Raw genomic sequence first — 13,231 nt, 5'->3', positions numbered from 1 at the left:
CCCTCCACTGTGAATGCATTGTTAAACCACAGTTGTAGTGGTAGTGAAGGAGATATACGTTTCAGAATAGGTGGTTCAAACAAACATTCACACTCACTTCATGCAGCGATTGGCAAAGTGTGAATACATGAGAAAGAAAGCAGAAAACCTGTCTGAAAGTGTGCACTGTTATCCCCATTTGTACAATTACCACATCTCTATCACACCCCTGCCTTTTTACGTGTGGACATCTGGAACAGGTTCTTTGAGCACACTTAATACTAGCTAGTTCATTTCAAAAATACCCTGGGTCTCGTATCAGAGTATAATAAAGCGCTCTGGATATCAGCTGCTGCTGATAGTGCACTTTGGAGCCGGACAAAAAAAATGAGCCAGCGTAATGACCAATATCAACTTATGGCCAATATCTTTATCAGTGCACACACTGGCAACATCAAAAGATTGCAGTCAAGAAATTCCTAAGGTTTGAGGTAATTTGGAAACAGTGTCTTCATTACATAATTTGTCCAACTGTAAAATGTGCTGTTTGTTATGTATGTTGTTCAAAGTTAAAAACAAAACAAAAACAAATCTAAGGAATCCACATTAAGTTTATTTGTGTTACGTGTTTATGTTTTAACAAATACTCTTGGCTGACTTACACAATGAACAGATTTTTTTAAAAGTGCCAAATATTAATTGATATCGACCTCAAAACTCTAGCATCAGACAGGCTGTATTGTAATCCACACTTAAAATAGCATTGTCACTGCAAAGCATTAATTGCAGCACCTGAGCGTTTTAAGTGTATGTTTTTGTTTTGTTGCCACCTCCTCAAAATGCCATTATCTACTCCTCTGTGACATAGTTACTCTCTACATTTCCCATAATGCATTTTGACAATAAGAGAAGAAAGAAGTGCTTGGACTTTCCTCGGCCAGCTGTAGGTGTAGACTAGATGCTGTTGTAAAACTGGTGGCAAGGAAGCAAAAAGAGTGAAGAGAAGGTGACCTTTGCTCAAAATGCAGGACATTGTCTTCCTTTCCACTGAGGCTCTGGTTGTTGGAAGAGCTGGTGTCTTTGCTTGCAACTCAAGATTTCAAAATACTGATGTTTTAATTCTGAGGGGCCAGCAGCAAATTTCAAATCTGTGCACATTTTAGATAAATGGAACATTTTCTGCCTCCAGAAAGCATCTCCTGTTATCAACAGGATTAAGAAAGAAAAAAAAAAAACACCATGAAAAGATTAAATGCCCCCAGAGATGTAACCTTTATCACCGTCTGAGGCTGTGTGTAACAGGGTGGGACTGTGCATACAGTCTGCTCGCTTGGCTCTCCAAGCCAGATCACATGAGCTCCAGCACTGTACGCAGCCCTCCCCCACCACCACTATGGTGAGAGGAAAAGCAGGAAAAAAAAAATGGAGGGAAATCGAGGAAGAGGAGGAGAGGGCAGAAGGCAAGAGGCCTGCTTTCCTCCTGCTTCTCAGTTCTGTTGCTTTAAGACCTATCACTTCACGGTGAGCTCAAGGTTTTCTAAAGAAAGGGAAGCAGGAGAGAAAGTTGGCTACGCAAGGAAAGTGGGGATCTCTCTGGAGGGAAATGTACAACAACAGCTGAGGCCAGGGCTTTCCCCTCCATCGGCCCAGCCCCCTCTGCATATAGTACTACATACACACGTGCCTATATATTCAGCACAAAGCCTTCACTATATAAGGGCCCCTTCATATTCAAAGGCCTGGAGCTGAGCGTGGAAATAAAAATGTGCCCAGTGTCCCTGACTCTGTACTGTGTGCAGTGTGTATTACTCCATTTTAATGAGTGTATGCATGTTATGTATATTGTGTTTCATGGTTATTTCTCCCCAAATGTGCATGTGTGTTTATGTACACATTTGGCATTCTGTCCTTGCCATGGAGCCATTTTGAGCCCCTCCGGGTCCTGAGGTCAACGTATCTGGGTATCGGTTACTCTCCTCAGCAGCACAGAGGGACTAAGTGATTGATGGACAGATGGCTCGCTGGTTGGGATGAAGGTCGCCGTGGGAACAGAGGGATGAGCTACAAATTGAAAGGAATCACACATGCATGCATCCATAATGCCTACAAACACACCACACGAAACAGGGCGAAGACGAATGAATGGCTGAGGGTAGAGCAGAGAGGAAGACTCTGCGTCTGGGCAGAGCGGTGCACCATGTGCCTTGGGGCTTTGGAGCGATTTCATGCCCTCATAAGCAATGAAACACACAGACCCAGACACACACACACACACACACACACACTGCTGGGTATTCTCTCTGTGCCCAGCTATCTACATCAGATGAAAAAAAAGAAGTATGGCACGTGGCGAGAGACAGAAGAACAAAGATAAGCAAAGAGAAAAATTTGCTAAAACACACATTCACTTATGGTCGCCCCAGAATCTTTTAACTATTAATTTTCTTTTCAGTATTATTGACTAAAGAGTGTATATTCAGCTTCCGTGGATCACGTGAAAAGTCTTCGGTAATTATTTCCAAGAAATTAGCTCACGGCTTTTAGAAAATTGCTAAGAAAATCTCACTCTAACTGTGTGCACCCTTTGCAATTATCAGCTAAATTACACTTTCATATGCAGGTCAAGTAAATTTGTGCAGCCTAAAATCAAATACTGTATATAAGGCATGGACAGCAGAACTGTGCATGTTTCTGTTTACTTCACTGACACTGACAGTCAGCGCACACTGTCGAGTTCACACAGGTTTGTTGTGTGAACATGGCCATCCTAAATTTGCAACTAAATATTGATCAAGTATGTCGATGGATTCTCATGATCAGGCTGATGTAGAGAGCATAAGGCTGTTTTTAGGGGGGGTTCTCAAACTTTCAAAGAACACAAAGACAAGGACCTATGCACAGTTCAATGCCTTGCTCAAGGATATTCCTCCAGTGGCTGTTGAGCTTTTCAGCTTTTCTCATATATGCCCATGGATTTGACCTACAGCCTTTGTCGCATATCCCTAGTGTACCATCTATGTTTTAGACCTGGACATCAGATACAACACTCTCGTGTTGAATTTCAACAGAGTGGAATATGTAGGAGAAGGCAGGGGAGGTTCATTGCTTTCGGCTGTACATTTGCGGGTGAGAGGTCCAAGAGAAACCTTTCTTTCTGGGTTATTGGGCCAGCAGTCAAAGTCTGACCTTTCCCTTCGTCAGCTTAAGGTAGATATGCCCCTGCCCACGACCCTGGAGTCAGATTTCACTTACTCCAGTCTCAGCCTCAGCCTTAAAAGAGATGAATTTATCTGCAACATTCTCCTGTCAGCTCTTCAGCTCTCAAGTCTTTTCTCAATAAAAACCAACTTGTCCAAACTTTATTTGGCTAAAGGTCAAGTCAGTTTGTGCACTGTCAGCAAACACACAGGGGTATGCTTATTAGATTGACCTATATCTGCTGCTGCTGTGCTCTACAGAGCCTTATCAGCCCCCACCCTCCCCCACTCTCACTTATAAAACCCAGGTGTGCAAACACAAAAGTTTACCTAGGCCTCATAAACGATAACAGATAAGACGAGAGGAGGGAAGAAACAAGAAGGAAGGGGGCCCATCTCCTCAGATCTACAGTGACCTCCTAATCTGGATTGTGACTTGTCCTAGTTTTTTCATCAGATGATGACAAGAAGCACAAAAACTGGAAGTTCTTGCATGAATAAAAGGTCATTCATTGCCTCATCCATTCTCATAAGTTGAAGATATGATTATGGTAACAGAAACCTAATCAGCTACAAGAGGCGACTGCCATCTGGTATCTACCTTGTAATCAGAAGGTCAACGGCTGGAATATGAGGCATCTGAGGGAGGACTCAAGACATCAGCCAGTTCTCAACAACATTTATGTGCTTTGATCTCAATGCTAATGCCGAAAGTTAATCAAAGTTATTACAGTTCACGGCAATTTATTCAATAGCTGTTGAGAGGTTTCACCCAAAACAAAAATGTCAACTGCAAAAGTCAGGAGATCTCTGTACCAAAATTCATATCAATCTATCAAGTAGAAATACTTAAGGAGAAGTGAAAAGTGGACCAAACCAAAAGATGCGGGATGGCGAGTGAATGCAGACAGATCTCAGCTTGCGGCACCTCAGAGCAGATGGATTCCAGCTTTTAAAGAGCGACTTAAGAAAGAAAAATTGTCTCACCGAAATTCAATCCCTTGCGTGTTTTCTCTGTACCCCCGCAGTTAGCTTTAAAACACTGAAAAAAGCTGACATGTTCACATAAATTACACGAGATGAACAAATGTCTCTCCTTTGTGCTCGTGTAAAACCTTTCAATGTGTTCAGTGCATACATAAACATGCACTCTTTGCTGTAATTTCAGCTGCCGCCATAAGCCTCGTCTCTCTGTTCCAGTGTTCAGTGGCTAAAGCAGGCTCAACAATGGTTTGCCTTCATCCAGTAGTGACCCACCTCCACACACACACACACACACACACACACACACACACTACCTCTGAAATCCATGGACATAGTAGTGACTTCATGAAGAGTGAGATTAATGCTAAGAGGCTGGTGTGTGCAGGACCTTGAGGCTGACCAACACAAAGGACTGTGAAACGCCAGCCGCATGCAAACATCTGAGTAGGCCTTGAAAGGCTAATACACACACACACACACACACACACACACACACACACACACACACACACACACACACAGATTGTACATTATGGGAACTATTATCAGATGCCCAAAAAGAACTGAAAACAAAATTTTCTTGTTTTAATGATGCATGAATGTTATGGAACACTGGAGCCCAGTGTGTGTACAACAGCACATCTCAAGCTGTGTAATTCATACCAGAAACTGACACGCTTTGCATGTGTGAATCTGACCTATAGGATTTCACAGAGACAAGAGAATCCTGTGTGCCCAGAATGAAAGCCTGTGGGTTGAACAGGTGGCTGGCAGGCTGGCTGCTTGATGGCACTCAATCTTTGCTTATCAAATCTGGGAGTGCCTTCTCTGTGGTTGGAGAGCTTCCCCCCGCGACTCCGAGAACTCGTTACAGAGAATGAGAAACTGCAGACTGGTTACACACAGACTACACTATGGGAATTCAGAAAAATTAAATTTGCTGTTTTGAGCCTCTCAATTGGGAAGATTTACTACCTTTGTTTGTCTTATAAAAAACATATATCCCTTCGAATTGTTGTTTGGACAAAATAAAGCAAAGCGAAGACATCATCTTTGGCCTTGGTTCTTACAATTCTTTTTCACACAGAACATCAGCTGGAGACTACAATATCTAAAGAAAATCACAAGGATAATATCCTTTTGATTTCTGCTAAAAAGACAGGTTAAAAGATTTTGGAGATAGGCGAGACGCATCAAAGCTCTCTGATGTAAACAATGTGGGAACTTGGACATTTCATTCTAGCTATGGATGAATAGTTTGCTTCATGCAACTGGCTTTTGAAAAGAAAGTTCCTGAACAATTCAAAAGTCTGGTTATAAAAGCAAATCTTGGCTTTAAAAGCGAGTGTGAGCAACACAGAAAGCCTTCTGAATGTGATTTCTTTTCCCCCATGATATGTCAGCAGGAACATCACTTTCACCCTCACCCTGCATTTGCCACCTTTCTTCTTCTGTCTCCCCTCCTCTGACACAGAAAGCTTTATTGTAGTCAATTAAATCTTAATCAGGAACAGTAACTCAGCCCGTCCTTTGCCGACTCGGCGATGCCAGATAGGTGGAGTAGTGTAATTGAAAGAGACAGGCTCAGAAGAAAACAAATTAAAGTTTAAAAGCCAAGAGTCGCATCAGAGAGCCAAATACAGAGATGATTGCTTCAAATCAGCCACGCTCAAATGACTGCTGAGAGAGCTCGGATGATGACAGCGAATGGGATAGTCAGACTCTCACCTGCTTGTCCACACCCCCCCTCTCCAAAAAAACCCAAAACATTGCTCTTAATTTAACCTCTGCCTCAAGAAATATACACACTATTAATGACTCATGAAAATGTGGCAGAGCAACACACACGCAGAGGGTGTGCATATGGGTTATGTGTGCGTGTGCAGTGGTGGAGGGAGTCGATTACAGAGGGGGAGGTAGCCGAGAGGCAAGGGGCCCACTTCAGCAATGTGGTTATCGGAGAAACTGAGAAGCAAGGCCAGAATGGGAGGTATGTGCAGTCTGACTGAGTGAGTGTGTCTAAGCAAGTGGGGAGGGGAGCTCTTATCAGCTGTCACCCAAACTGTGAGTTACCCCCCCCACCTGCTTGACCGGTTATCAGTTGCTATGGAGACAAACAAGTAACAGCCCCCCCCCCACCACACACACACACACTTCTGTACACACATACAGCTGCTGAGGAGTCGGCTGTAATTAAGTGTATTCTCCCACAGACTTTTTCTGCCCACTGAGACTTCCTGTGCTCCACTGCCCACTTCCTGTTATGATATACACAAAATATTTCCTTTCCTTTACTATTTCCTTTTCAAGCCCAGTGTTTCGCCAGTTGTATCAATATATAAATTGTTGGAGGATCTAGTTGACACAGTTGATGAGGTGAGGTGAATTATGTGTCTTCTGCTGTCCTTTGACATTTTGGGACATACATTGATCTGCTTATTTGATGATGGCTTCAGTTCATCGAGGTGCTCTGGGAAAATTGCAAAGTATTTTTCAAAAGCTTTTGACATTTTATTGATTAAATGACTAATTGATTAACAATGGAAATAATGAGGAGATTAATGGATAATGAAAGTAATTGTTAGTTGCAGCCCCGTGTAACAGAGTTGTTTTATCAGCACTTTTGTTATGCATGTGTGTATTCAAACTGGGGTAAAGTGAGGTGTGACTGTTGGTTTCCAAGATTTTTTATATGTATTTCCAGTGGCAGACACGCATTATGTCTTAATTGGTGTTTCTGTTTTGTCTCTGACATGCCTAAAACGTTTCTGCCCATTTAATCTAACAATTTATTGAACCTGCTCGAGAAACTTGTCCTCAGCTTAACCTTTCTCTGAAGAGGTCAGAGATCAAGCTCAACTACAGAAGTGCAACTCTGGAGTCTGAGAGGAATTCAGTGACTCGTTTTTAATGACACTTTAGAGAGACGTGGAGGTTTAACCCTGGTGCTCCAGTTAAAGACTAGTTTCTAACCAGTAGAGATAACGCTATAGTCCTCTGCATTACCATACTGAGCTGGTATGTTTGTCCTAAAAAGAGATCTATCCTATCTGCATATTTCCTTTTTTGTTCTGTGTTTCTAGGGCATTTCTGTCCTTACAATGCACTTCTTGTCTGCTATACCTACCAGCATTTTCATCCACCAGCTCCCAATGAATTCTTGGAACTACAGCAGTGCGCTTTGCTGTGGCTATCTGGCGGGAACATTGGTTTCATGCACCAACAGTGTAAAAAACAGTATAATCTGATGTTGTACAAAGCTCTTACAGACTGTTTTGCAGTGTGAAGGGTGCTTTGATAGGACATTAGAAAAGTTGGTGATTCAACAGGTCCTGAAGACATACTGAAACATGACAGTTCTTCTTTTGCTACAGTAATGAGGAAGTTTAAGTTAATCTTATAGGAAAATCCACATTTGCTGCAATATTGGCTGCAGAAAACTACAGCATCAGCCTATATCCAACTCAGGCTCACTATTTCTAATAAACTGACAGAAACTATCGCAATGTGATATTTTTCCTGCAGGATTTTTAGCTTACTAGGACAGGATTTCAGCTGAAGCAGAGTTACAAATTAAATAGCTCATAAACCTTCCTAAAATACACAAGCAATGAGAAATGTTTTAAAATTGTGTGAATTAGCAAAAGTTAGATGAGAAGATCGATATTGTACGTGCATGTAAGCACAGTAAATCTGAAGCTACTAGCAGCCAGTAAGCTTAGTAGTTCAGTTGGTAGTTAGTTTAGTAAGTTTCCCTCTCATTCCAGCCTTTATGCTAAGCTAAGCTAAGTTGTTGGCTGTAGCTTCATATTGACAGTAGAAAAGAGAATGGTCTCAGTCTTCTCCTCTAAATCTTGACAAGAAAGCAAAGAAGCATATTTTATATACGTCACCTTTCATATTTTTTGATATATTGAAATTTTTATTACTGTATCTTCTACAAGAGCTTACATTTACTGTACATGAGGCAAAATGCCAGTTTAAATTCAGCCTTATCTTTAACATGTGTTCAGTGTTGGAGACAAGCGTTTGCATTTTAGATGCTATCAAGGTCTGGGCATGTGCAGACAGCTGGTTTCTCTTGTGCTGTGTGTGTGTGTGTGTGTGTGTGCGTCTGGTCAGCACATTCAGACACATACAAAACACACAACATATAAATCCCGTGACCCATCTGCCCTTAACTGTCATCATCATGTAGAGCAAGTCATGTCTAAAAGCTGCCTCAAACTGCAAACAGCTCAGACCAGCTGGCCCACATCGAGGTTTTACGACTGTTCATTTATTTTACAATCTGCATATTTTCACAACAACAACAACAGTGCGGCCATGATGACTCAAGAGTCTCAAAAGAAACTGCTGCAGAGTTACCATGATGGCCACAAAAAGACAAGAAGGAGTCAAGGGAGCGCGGAGTGAAACGAGAGCAGGGGCCCAAGATTTATCTCCATTCATTAGAGCCCGGAGCAGATTTCAAGAGTTGGGCTTTGGAGGAGCTACAGGGGGACGGCTTGTTTTTGCTCACCACAGTGTTTTACATTCAGACAAATGAAGGAGCTGGCAGGAAAATAATGAGGGATGGCATGGGAGAAAGAGAGTGGAGTGAAAATGAGGAGTTAGAGCCATGAAAGAGAGACAGAATCTGTGAAAGAGGGTTAGCCTTTAGCCAAGAACAGGCTCTTAAAAATTAATACAGTGATCTGAATTCATCCCGAGCGCATTGAATAATTGAGAAGTGTCTTTGAGGAGAACAGATCGTGCCGAGTGTGACATGGTTGGTGAGGTTTTAGAAAATGACGGGAAACGAAAGAGAGAGGAAAAAAATGCTTTCTTTCTTTCTTTCATTTCTTTTTTTCCCCGCAGATAGAAATACATACACAAAGACACGGGTGAACTTTATGACAGAAGTCAGACTAGATTACTGCAAGTTTCAAAGTCTGGACCACTTATAGCAAATTTGACAAATTATGTGTCTGCTTTCACACACCAACCGAGGGTCACTCAGTGATGCGGTGAAAAAGAGCCAGAGGAAGATAGAGGGATTTAAGAACAAAGATGGGAACACACCTGTTTAGTATCCAGCATCTTTGAGATCAGCTGTCATTACTCGATGCTGTGGCTGACCTCACCAAACCTCTTGTCACTGAATGGGAGTGAAACCCTGTAGCGAGGCTCTCAAAATCTTGTGGAAAAGCCTTCAAGAGAAGATCGGGGGCTGTTACAGCTAGCAGATGAAGTTAAATGGCTTTGGAATGAGGGGGTTCAACAATCGCATTTGAGTGTGATGCAGATGTTATCTGTGTACTTTTGGCCATATAGGGTAATTTTCAGATGTAAAATCTTGATGCAGCAAAACTCCTGAGGCATCAAGAGAAAATGAAAATGTGTCCATTGATTGGAAAAGGAACTGGAACAGAGCCAGGGGCTTTTCCTTCCCACATAAGTTGACTGCTCAGGGTGACAATATTCAGACTTGGAGGGGTGTCTGGAGCTGGTGGGTTCCCATAACCCATCAGACCCTTTTGCCTCGCAGACCCACAAAGCCCTCCATGGGGAATCACAGCCAGAGGGCAGTTGTAATACACCAATTTAGAGCAAAGCTTGTTAATTTACTCCCTCAGCTCCCCCTTCCCTTCTCCTCCTTCTACTGCCTCCCCCTCCGCCTCCTCCCGACCCCCTACACTCCCCTTTTTTATTGCCTTTTTGCTTCAGTTCCTTCACCTTGGCACAGTGCCATCTCCATTTGAGAGGCCTCCAGATTGTTTTGTGAGTACCTGAGTACACACACACACACACACACACACACACAACCTATTATCTTTAGCATTATAGACATTTCCTTGCTAGCCAGTCATCTCACAAAGACTTTAATACTTAAAAGTCTAAATTCTGACCACTAGTCGCCATGCTTTCCACGGATATTAATGGCTGACTCTGGGATGTTATCACGCACATAAAGCTTAACCCACTCCGCACTGACTGACAGCCAATGAAAAGCTCAATGTTGTTTTCTCTTTTTCTTTTGGCAACTCCTCTCCTTTTGTCAACCTAATTTCTGCTCTGATAGGAACAATAAATAAATCCAGCCCCAAAGAATCAACACTTTCAGCATGTCAGGCCACTAAAATGATAATCATCATGCCTGGCGTGCTTACGAGGTCCTGCTTTCCATACGCCTCCAGACAAAGTAAGATGAGGGAATAGATGTGAGGAAGGTAGTGCAGTAGCCTCTGTGAGAAGACTGTGCCATGGTTCAACATCTGTTTCTTTTTTGTTTTGTTTTGTTTTTGGTAAAGTGACAAATCAGATGATAAAAGATGTGTTTAAAACTTGTGGTCATGACTCATGTTTTCTGGTTTGAGCTGAACAGTAAGACTAACATACGTACTAACCAGCAACCTGATGGCGGCATGATCACCTCGCACTGCAACTATTATATCTCGTGAATGAATTCTAATGACCCCTGCATTAATTAATACCTGCAGACATTTGCAGCCGTGAACCCTGGTGATAAGCCTGAACATGACCAGACAAGTTCCCTCTGTATGTCTGAGCATGTCTGCCTGTGCGGGAATGTATAGCGGATTTAAAAACACACAAGCTGTCAGCTATATCCAAAGTCAAAAGAATTGTACGGTATGTGCCATGAGGGTGAGTATGCGTAGCTGTTAAAACTTGTGTGGATCACTGTGACATAACTAGGTCCTGGTCTGTGATGGGCAGCTGCTGGGAACAGGGAGCCTGTTAGAGCAGGATTAAATAACACTGGAGCACAGGTTCATTGCAGCCAGGAATACACGGACACACGAATGCATACGCACACAGGTACATCTGATCTTCTGATTATGCAGAGATGCACAGGTGAAAGACACACACGCACAGGCGTGTTTACAGGTGCTATTTTGAGAATGCAACCCGTCACTCCCTCTCCATAACGAAGCTCCTCTTAACACACATTTCAGCGACCCCAAAACCAGACCTGTCCCACACAGGAGAGAAAACTCTCACAAAGTCTGTGTTGGTATGGTGTGTGACAATAATAAAAAGCTCTGACACCTAACCTGACAAACTCATTCAGCATGCAAGAATGAACTGTTTATGATGACTTATTTCACAATGAATCATTTCAAATGACAACAGCTGGGTATCATTTGAAATTTTTTGACAAAAAATGCCAGAAAGTGTTTAGATGAGGCTATAAGTCACTCATACTCTGATGAACATGTCATCCTGTCACTTTACGATTGATTGACTTCATAGATGGCAGCCTAATCTATAACCACAATTAATAAATATATAGCAATAGCAGTCTGAAATAGCACATTTTGTTAATGTTTTATTTCATAAAGGTGTATTATTTCATACTATGTTAGCAGAGACACACTTCTGATCTAAAACATTGCAGAACATCCTGGAGGGCTAATGAATACCGGAGTCCCACTAACAATCTTTTTTTTTTTTTTTGGTACTTTGAGAAATATGAATTTGTTTTCTTTGCATTAACTTATCAAAAGACACCACGTTTCTCAAATGTTAAATTCCATCTAATCAAAAACCTTTGCTTTATTAAAATAGTCTAATATTGGCCTGATTTAAACCAAGAACTAACCAACCAAGGAATAAGTCAAAGTGATTATAAATCTGAGCAGAGTTTTGATGACACTTGACAGAACTGAGGTCAGAGTTAAATCATGGTTGATACACTCCATGCTGGGCTCTTCATTGTGTAAGAACAAATAGAAGAACAAACACCGTAGTATTATTAAAATATCAAGCACTGATTTCTTTTGGTCAAAGACAATCTAACGTGATAAAAGGTTTCCCAGTGTTTTGCTTGGCTGTGTTAACCTACATTTACCGGGGCTAATGGTTAACTGACAAAGATATGAATTAGACTGACGTAACTGGGAACCTGGGAGAGAAACCCAAAGGGATTACTGGGATTTGCTCACCAAATCTCCTCAACAAAGGTGCCCTGGCTGCATGAAACCGTAGGTGTTCAAACCCGGCTCTGTGTGGACGTGAAACCTAAGAGTCTCTGAGAGTGAAATGGAGAGAGAGGAAGGACCTCTGATAAAAGTCCCTGTGCAGAGGTAGTCCTCTGAACACCTGGCTCTGCAGGCTGACTCTGGTTTCACGGGCTTTTCACTAAAATCTAACTGCAGCTTGTGGCATGCTCAGGCCTTAATGGCGAGGAACCTGCCCGCTGGCTTAGGGCTGCAGAGATCTACCATCCTAAGGAGAAGTCTCTGTGAATGTTTAATCTCAACCATACTCATTTGTGATTGCCACACCTCTGTTTGAAGAAGAAACAACTAGAGTCTGTAACGAAAAGTCTCTCATGTAAGGACACTAAAAAAAGGCATAAGCTGTGAGCTGCACTTCAGATTTATTGACAGACCACGTGTAACACTAAACCACCGACAGCCTGGCCCTCATGCCCGAAATTCCAGGAGTAACAGCCCTGCATGGTGATGGTGAACCCGGCCTTGACTTGGTGGGTCTATACACACACACACACACACACACACACACAGCCTCCCTCTTTGCTCTTCACTGAAGCATATCACATGGCAAAACTTGAGAAGCCAACAAAATATGGCCAATAGGCTCCACACCCCCATGGGACTGTTCCCTCAGCCTCTGATTGGTGTTAATCTCTGCTCTCTGACCCCATCTCTTTTCGTGAGTCCCATATGTCTTTTTGGTGACTGGATAGCCACCTTTAAAAAAAAAAAAAGCTTAACTCTTAACAGCTCACCCAAACGCAAGGCAACCCAGTGGTTATGTAATTCCCTCATGGCAGGATCAGCAACCTTGGCAGTTGCCTACCTGACCCAAGAGACTGACAGATCCCTGCCAAGGTTTACATAACAAATGGCAAACAGGGCAATGCCGCTGTGATTACAGTAGCATGATGGTAATTTAGCCTCTAAATATAAAGGCTAAGAAAAGAACAAAACAAAACAAAAAACATACTGTCAAAATAATCTCAGCACTCAGATTCAGAACCACTAAAACACTCAGTGACAGGAAGTGTATGGATTCAGATTCAGCATGTCTTCTCAGGATTC

At 42.3% G+C, this 13,231-nt stretch overlaps 1 protein-coding gene across 1 annotated transcript in view; it reads right to left on the bottom strand.

Annotated features, from left to right (window-relative positions):
• The window catches only part of foxo3b (forkhead box O3b), a 42,620-nt gene that overhangs the window by 26,592 nt on the left and 2,797 nt on the right, over positions 1-13,231 (bottom strand). The gene's annotated exons all lie outside the window — the stretch shown is intronic.

This window comes from Scatophagus argus, chromosome 19, assembly GCF_020382885.2.
Source record: "Scatophagus argus isolate fScaArg1 chromosome 19, fScaArg1.pri, whole genome shotgun sequence".
Classification (NCBI taxonomy): Eukaryota; Metazoa; Chordata; class Actinopteri; family Scatophagidae; genus Scatophagus; species Scatophagus argus.
Note: the sequence above shows the minus strand (reverse complement) of the source record. Positions and strands in the feature narration are given on the sequence as shown.